The following is an 8,285-nucleotide window of genomic DNA, read 5'->3' as shown; positions in this document are numbered from 1 at the left end:
TCTTATTATATTAACAATTGCATAGGAGATGTTTGCTGGGTGCTAGTGTGTTTACTCTTTAATTATATGTTATGTGTTTCAAATACATGATCTCATCTGAGCTAGGTATTATTTTACATAGGAGGCTCAGAAAGACCAAATATTAGTTTTATGACCACCAAATCCTTCTGTGACTTCTGTGTTAAGCTTCCAAAATCAATCACTTGGAAAATATGATGTCTTTACTCTTTCAATAATCAATGCATAGGAAGTAAGGGGCAGTATCTTTTCCCCCGTTTTATTATTTTTTAAAGATTTTATTTATTTATTTGAAAGAGAGAGAGAGAAAGCATGAGCAGGGTGAAGAGGAGAGGCAGACTCCCCTGCTCAGCCTGATGTGGGGGCTGAATCCCAGGACCCTGGGATCATGACTTAAGCTAAAGGCAGTCCCTCAAACTGACTGAGCCACCTGGGTGTCCCTCTTTTTCTTCCTTTTAGATGGAACAATTGAACAACAAAGAATTCAGTGACTTGCAAATTCTCCTTAGCCAGTCAGTGGTAAAGTCAAAATTATAGCTCCTGGATCTGAATCATGTTGTTTCTCTGGAATGTTCCTCACCTGAAGAGGCTATAATCAGCTTTTGTTATTCCACTGCCCACCAAGCTTCCTGACTTTCACATGGCTTGTCTCCTCTTGGTGGTCTCCAAGGAGACCAGGAGAATACTGCCTGGCAGAAACAGTGCCTGTCTTCTAATATACAGCAAGACTATGATGGATCTCTCAGCAGTGAGGGGTTTCTTCCCCATCTATAGAGTGTGTGTGCATGTGAGCGTGTGTGTGTGTGTGTGTGTGTGCGTGTGTGTGTGTGTGTGTGTGTTGTTTTTATTAAAAGACACTTTGGGAAGGGGGTAATATGCTGGCTTAACTTCAGCTTAAAAAAATCAGTTTTTCTGCTTGTAATGGAAACACTCTCCAAAGATGTGTAAACCTAATAACAATCCATGATAAAGTACTCCTAAGCAGAGCCTGTCTTGCACATACATTTCCCAAGGGGAGAACCAAAATGATTTGCAAAGCAGGATCTACAGAAAAAGCATTCTCTTCCACATAGAGGAGAAGTATGTATACTTTGAGAATGCAAAGACCTGCTTCCCAAGTGGCCCTGGCAGAGAACAGTCCGTATCACCATGACACTGGGTAACGTGGACTGTTAGCTGTAATGGGAGCAAGGCGGGGCCGGCCCCTTGCACTGAGCCAAATGGCCAGTGTTGACAAGAAAGACAAAACAGCCGAGGAAGCTCACAACATCCTTGTTCCCATGAGGTTTAGTGAAAATGGCACATACCTAATTAATCAGGTAACCTGAACTAGTTACCTTTCCTGGTCAGTGAAATGATGATAAAAATAGTAACAACTACAGTGGTGACCTTACAAGGAAGATCGTTGAGAATTTTTAAAGAAACTGTGGGTTTGTGCTGGGTGTGTGTGGCATATGTGTATGTAATGTAACAGACCTATGAATATGTATTATGTAGTATATACATAACACAGCACAGTGTTCACGCACTGATCCGTTCATACACTCAAATGCACGGTAGGTGCTGGCTTCTAGGTTCTTTTTGTTCTGCCTCCTTCCCCTACCTCAACCTGCTTTTTGTCCAAATGCTTGGGATGGCTCTGAAATCCCTTCCTCTATTTTCATTTGAATTTAAAACTCATTTTGGTAGTTTAAAGAAAATGTCATCTCTTCTCTTCTACTATAAGAATTATGACTTAGATGTTTCTGTTGGCTCTAAGCAACCAACTTCTCCTCAGGACAGTGAACAACTGAAATCAGAGGGTTTTCAGAGGTTGGTTGTCTTGCCTTCTGAGTCATAGACACAAAAGGCGAAAAAAGAGAGAAGAGAAAGCGCATTCCCCTGAATGTGTGCTGCTCTCTTAAAACTCGATCTTTTCCTCCCACAACCTCATTTGCTCAACAGCCCAGAGCATTCCCTCATCCCTGTGGATAGTCAGTAGCTGAGCTGAGTTGGTTATCCTTTATGTTAGGGTCAGAGTATGTTTCCCAGTTAAAATGCCTGAAATAGCATCTCCAGGCAATTTCCTCCTCGTTCTCTGCCTCCGTGTCTTTACACAGACTGTCCCTTCTGTCTCAGGCTCTTCAATATCAGCCCTGCAACACTGCCAGCAAGACCCAGGCGGCCCTCAGCCCCTGTGCTATCCCAACGCTTAGTTCTAAGTCCTGTGAAGCCTTGACATCCTAGCCCGCTGCTTAGGTAAATTGGATCCTCTTATTATACATTCTAAAACCAAACCAAACCAAAACAACAAAAACAAAAACCACAGCCTGGTGGTCGTATTAAAGAGGGCATGTATTGCATGCAGCACTAGGTTTGGTGCATAAACAATGAATTTGGGAACACTGAAAAAAAGATAAAATCTAAAAAAAAAAACCACCTTTTTTCAAAGCACTTGCCACAGGTTACAATTACACGTGTGTGTGCATGTGGTTATTCGACAAACGTCTGTCTTCTGCATGGCACCACGAGCTACAGAACAGTGGAGTTTGTGCCTGTGTTCTCCTCTATTACATCACTGCACTGAGTGCAACGCTGGGCACATGGTAGGCACATGTGCGTTTGTTGAATGAATACAGTATTTGTAATGACCCAGTAGGTAGACTCATCCTTATAAATATTCCAAAGCCTCAGCTCCACATAGGATGAACTGAAACATCCCCTTCGAAGAGGTATTCCCTGGAGCACTAAAGAGAACGGTCAGAGTCTTGGGAAAAATCAAGGATGCTTTTCAGATCCACCATGGTCAATCCTTCTGTTTAAAACCTAGTTGACATACTATGTATGGTGACAGCTTGTATACAACACCCAGGAAATATGAGCCTGTCTCTCTGTTCCATTACTGTGTCACCCAACAACCTGTGTTGTTGCCCTCCTGAACAACAACAAGCTCACGGAAAGAAAAGGACATCAACCTTTATAGCTAGCTCTCCTATGATGTACCAGCACTTGGCCTTCACCATTTCCTTGAAGGGAAGGTCCGAAATTCTGCTTATTCACGTTCCTGAAGACACCTCTGTGAGTCTTGGACACACAGCAAGCATTGAATTAATCGTTCATCAATGCTTGTCAAAGAAATTTCATTTATGAAAACAGAGACCCTATGACACATGAGCAACCGTGGACAAAAAAAAAAAAAAAAAATGGTGTTGTATAAGGACGTATTTTATACTTCTGCCACTTAGAAAAGAGAACCATAGCAGGAATGAATTCTGAAAATTTAAAAAAAAAAATGTGTTTGCTTCATGCTGTAGGAGAAAGTGTTGAAGTAAAGGCAGTTAACGATGGAGATAAATTCTTAGCTAACAGTGAAAAACGAAGACAGCCAAACTTTAATAGGTTGTGGATAAGGGGAGCTGATTATACGGCACCTCGGTCCAAAGACATCCCCGACGGTGTCTGTTTGCCTCAACTTAGGCAAGCCCTGAAGATTTTTTTGGCTCAGTCTTCAATCACTTTGAACACCTGGAAAATCTTTCATCTCTACCTCCACCATTTCTCCCCCAAATACCAGATTACTTTAAAACAAATCACTGGTATTAAAACACTTCATTTTTAAATGTGTCAATCCTAAAAGATAAGGACTTTTTCTTTTAATATAACCATAATACCATTATTATATCTTTAAAAAAATTCCTTAGTGTCTTATTCAATCAGTGAGATCTCTCAGTATGTCATAGAAATGCTTTTATTGATTGTTTTTTGTTTTGTTTATTCCCAGAGTTGTCTTGTTGGAATCAAATCCAAACAGGATCCCCATTATGCACTGGTTGATAAATCCCCTGCGTCTCTTGTGATCCATAGTTTACTCCTCCTTTGTATTTTTTTTAATGTATTTATTTGACAGAGATCACAGGTAGGCAGAGAGGCAGGCAGAGAGAGAGGAGGATGCAGGCTCCCTGCTGAGCAGAGAGCCCGATGTGGGGCTCCATCCCAGGACCCTCGGGTCATGACCTGAGCTGAAGGCAGAGGCTTTAACCCACTGAGCCACCCAGGGGCCCCTCCTCCTTTGTATTTTTATTTGCAATTTATTTTTGAAGAAAATGGGTCATTTGTCCTAGAGAGTCTTCCTCACATCACATCTCATTACTGTGTCAATGGGGAATTGTTTAATATGCCTTTCTATCCCATGTGTGTGCTGTACAGTTGTACTTACAGGCTTTATACGTTCAGGTTCGATGTTTTAGCAAGAATATTTTGCCTAGATCCCATTTTCATTAGGGGTTCTGAAATGTTGATACTCCTAATTCTATCATTCTTTCTGCATTTATCACCTAGAAATCTTTTATAAAGTACATTCTCTCATCAAAGGAATATGAATATGTGTGTTTATGTATATATTCATCACAGTTTGTACACAAAATGCAGGATAAATACCTTTTCTTTGTTTACCAATTTTCAGATTGAGTGGGTTCAGTTTCATCTTCTAATGGAGACCACAAGTTCAATTTTCTTTTCAAAATATCACCATGAACTCATGGATTTAAACATTTTGATATGATTCAACTCGTTGTAGTTATTATTCCTTATTGATGTTTCAGTTCTCCCATTTTTGAGACAAGTGGAAGCCAATTAAAGTCAGCTCTAGAGTCCTTCTGATATAACCCAATGATTTTCAATAACTTCCTTCCTTTCAAGATTGAGGTGTCTGGTTTATGTTGTACATTTGCTGCCGCAGACCTGGAATCAGCCATTTCTCCAGAGTTTTATTGGTAGTTTTCATCTCTATTTCTAGAAGCTCTTTATACATGAGGTGATATAGGAAGCAGTATTTTTTCCCAGTTGGCCTTCTGTCTTTTGACTTTATATATGTGAACACTGCTTCTGGGTTTTGTGTCCTAAGTAGGAAAGTATTCTACTCTCTACAAAGGAATTCATCCATATTTTCTTCTAGAATATATGTAATTTCACTTTTCAAACTTAAGTTTCTAATTAATTTGGAATTTATGCTAGTGCACAGTTGAGGGCTAGATCAATGCTGTCCTTCTCCAATGGCTATCTAATTACCCCAATAGATAGATTTATTAAGAAGTCCAACTTGCTTTTCTCTTCTCTTCCTTTTCCTCCATTTCCAAAACAATTAACAATTAAAGCCATTTAGTGAAGTGTCCCCATGTAAAACAGAGTGGCATGGGCCGAGGCTGAGTAGGGTGAGAAGGCTCAAAGGTTAAAGGACTTACACAGGATATCAGAGTCCAGGTCGGGTCTGAAGAGCGTGTGTTTGCATATGTGTGTGTGTGTGTGTGTGTGTGTGTGTGTGTGTGTGTGTGTGTGTGTTGGGTAATGATGACCCAGTGTTAGGAATCAGAACCCAACAATAGGAGGTAGACATCTACATGTGTGGTAATCAAGGTGTGAAACGTCAGGGCCCAAGCAGAGTGAGGAGGGCATATATACATGAGGCTGGCCAGACCTGGGGTCTAAGCCCAAGCAGGGAATGGAGGATGTCTGCATGAGGAAAACCCAGAAGAGATTGTCAGCACCCAAGTAGCATGATGAAGTCATCTCTGGCGGGGAGGAGTGTGATAGCAGTGATGGGGAATGGATTATGTCCAGAGGAATTGATCAAACAGGTAAATATATGAAGGATTTCAAGAGCTGATTATCTCATTATTGGAGAAGGGAGTCTTTAATATAGAACGAAAGAAAACTAAAATTGTCAGCTTTCACTGAAAACTACAGAACAATGCAGAGAGAAATTAAAGAATACCTAAACAATTGCAAAAATATACATTAGTGTATTGCAAATCTCATTATTGTTTAAATGTGAATCCTTCCCAAAGTGACTAGTAGATTCAATATTATCCCATTCAAAATTCCAGCATTTTGTTAAGAATTAACAAATTGATTTTAATATTTATAAGAAAACACAAAGGACCCATAAAAGCCAAAACAATCTGGAAAATGACATTAGAAGAAGAAAAAAGTTAGGAATCTTTAACTAGGGGGTGCCTGACTGGCTTAGTTCATTAGGCATCTGCCTTTGGCTCAGATCATGATCCCAGGGTCCTGGGTAGGAGCCCCCCACCAAGCCCCCGATTCAGTGGGGAGTCTGCTTCTTCCTCTCCATCTGCCCCTCATCTCCCATTTGTGCATGCTCTCTCTCAAATACATAAGTAAAATCTTAAAAAAAAAAAGAAATCTTTAACTATATGATTTTTAATTTTATAAAATTATAATAACTAATAAAGTATTTTTATTAGGGATAGAAATATATCTATGGTACAGGTTATCTTTAATTTCTCTTTGTCGGGGCGCCTGGGTGGCTCAGTGGGTTAGACCTCTGCCTTCGGCTCAGGTCATGATCCCAGAGTCCTGGGATCGAGCCCCACATCGGGCTCTCTGCTCAGCGGGGAGCCTGCTTCCTCCTCTCTCTCTCTCTGCCTGCCTCTCTGCCTACTTGTCATCTCTGTCTGTCAAGTGGATAAATAAAATCTTTAAAAAATAATAATAATAATTTCTCTTTGTAACAGTTTGCTGTTTCAGTATAGAGATCTTTCATGTTGTTTATAAGCATATTAAGTTTTTTATTCTATTGCAAATGGTATTGGTTTTTAAATTTGATTTTTCAGTTGTTTGTTGCCAATATATAGAAATATAATTAATTTGGGGGCACCTGGGTGGTGCAATCAGTTGAGTGTCCACTCTGGTTTTTCGTCAGGTCATGACCTCAGGGTCCTGGCATCAAGCCTGGCCACCGGCTCTGCACTCAGAGCAGAATCTGTTTGAAACTGGCCCTCCCTCTCTCCTTCTGCTCCTCTTCAACTCCCACCCCTGCTCTCTCCCTCTCTCTGAAATAAATAAATAAGTCTTTAAAAAAAAAAAAAAAGAAATACAATTAAGTTTGTACATTGATTTGTATCCTGTGTGCTTGCTATATTTCCTTGTTAGTTACGGCAGTCCTTAAAGACTCATTTAGAATTTCCTACATATATAATCATATCATCTATGAACAAAACTAATTTTAATTATTCCTTTCCTATATACACCTTTTGTTTCATTGTCATGCCTTATTGCACTAGCTAGGACACAATATTAAATAGAAGTGAGAGTGGGCAACTTTGACTTATTTCTGGATTAGGGGAAAAGCCTTCAGTCTCTCCTGACTAAGTATGTTAGGGGTAGGATTTTTTTGTTGATACTCTTCATCAGTTTAAAAATCTTCCTTCTATTTCTAATTTGTTGAGAGGTATTGTCATGAATGGATATTTATGCTGTTTCCTGTATGTATTAGCATGATCATATGGTTTCTCTTCTTTCTATTAAGATGATGAATTACTTTGATTGATATCCAAATGCTGAACTTTGCATTCTTGGGATAAAGCTCACTTGATCATAATGTGTTACTCTTTTTATATAGTTCTTGATTTGATTTCCTAATATTTTGTAAGGAATTTTCCTACTTATGTACCTGATAGATATTGGTGTATAATTTTCCTTTCTTTTAATCTGCTGTTTTTTTGTCAGGGTTACATTGGCTTCATAAAACAGGTTTTGGTATGTTCTTTGATCCTATGTTTTCCAAAAACACTTGAGTAATATTAGTTTCGTTTCTTTTTAAAATGTTTATCACTAAAGTCATTAGGGCCTGGAGATTTCTCTGAAAAAAAAAAAAAAAACCTTTTAATTATAGATTCAGTTTCTAAGAGAGATGGAACTATTCACCTCTTCTATTTAATTTTATGTTATTTTAGATAAATAATGTGTTTTTTTTCCAAGAAATTTTCCCACTTCATCTAAGTGGTCAAATTTATTAGCATAAAGTTGTTCATTATTTCTTATTGTCACCTTGTCAGTATCTTTAGGTCTTATAAAGATGTTCTTTTGTCCTTCTAAATGTTAGGAATGTGTGCATTCTCTCCTTATTGTCTTTATCAATCTTTTTTTTAAAGATCTTATTATATATTTGAGAGAGTAAGAGAGAGCACAAGTTGGGGGAGGGAGAGAACAAGGGGAAAAGCAGACTCCTCAATGAGCAGGGACCCCAATGTGGGGCTCGTATCCAGAACCTTGGGATCAGGACCTGAGCAGATGGTTAACCAACTAAGCCACCCAGGTGCCCCTATTGTCTTTATCAGTTTTGACAAAGGTTTGTCAATATTTGTATCCTTTCAAAAACTAAGTCTTGGGCTTATGATATTATTCAGTAATAATTTGTGCTTTTATCTTCATTTTGGTCATTGTGTATCTGTATCTCCAAATATATTAGACACATTTCAATACTCAAG

The sequence above is a fragment of the Mustela lutreola genome, chromosome 4 (genome assembly GCF_030435805.1).
Source record: "Mustela lutreola isolate mMusLut2 chromosome 4, mMusLut2.pri, whole genome shotgun sequence".
Classification (NCBI taxonomy): domain Eukaryota; kingdom Metazoa; phylum Chordata; class Mammalia; order Carnivora; family Mustelidae; genus Mustela; species Mustela lutreola.
This window is presented reverse-complemented; position numbering follows the sequence as displayed.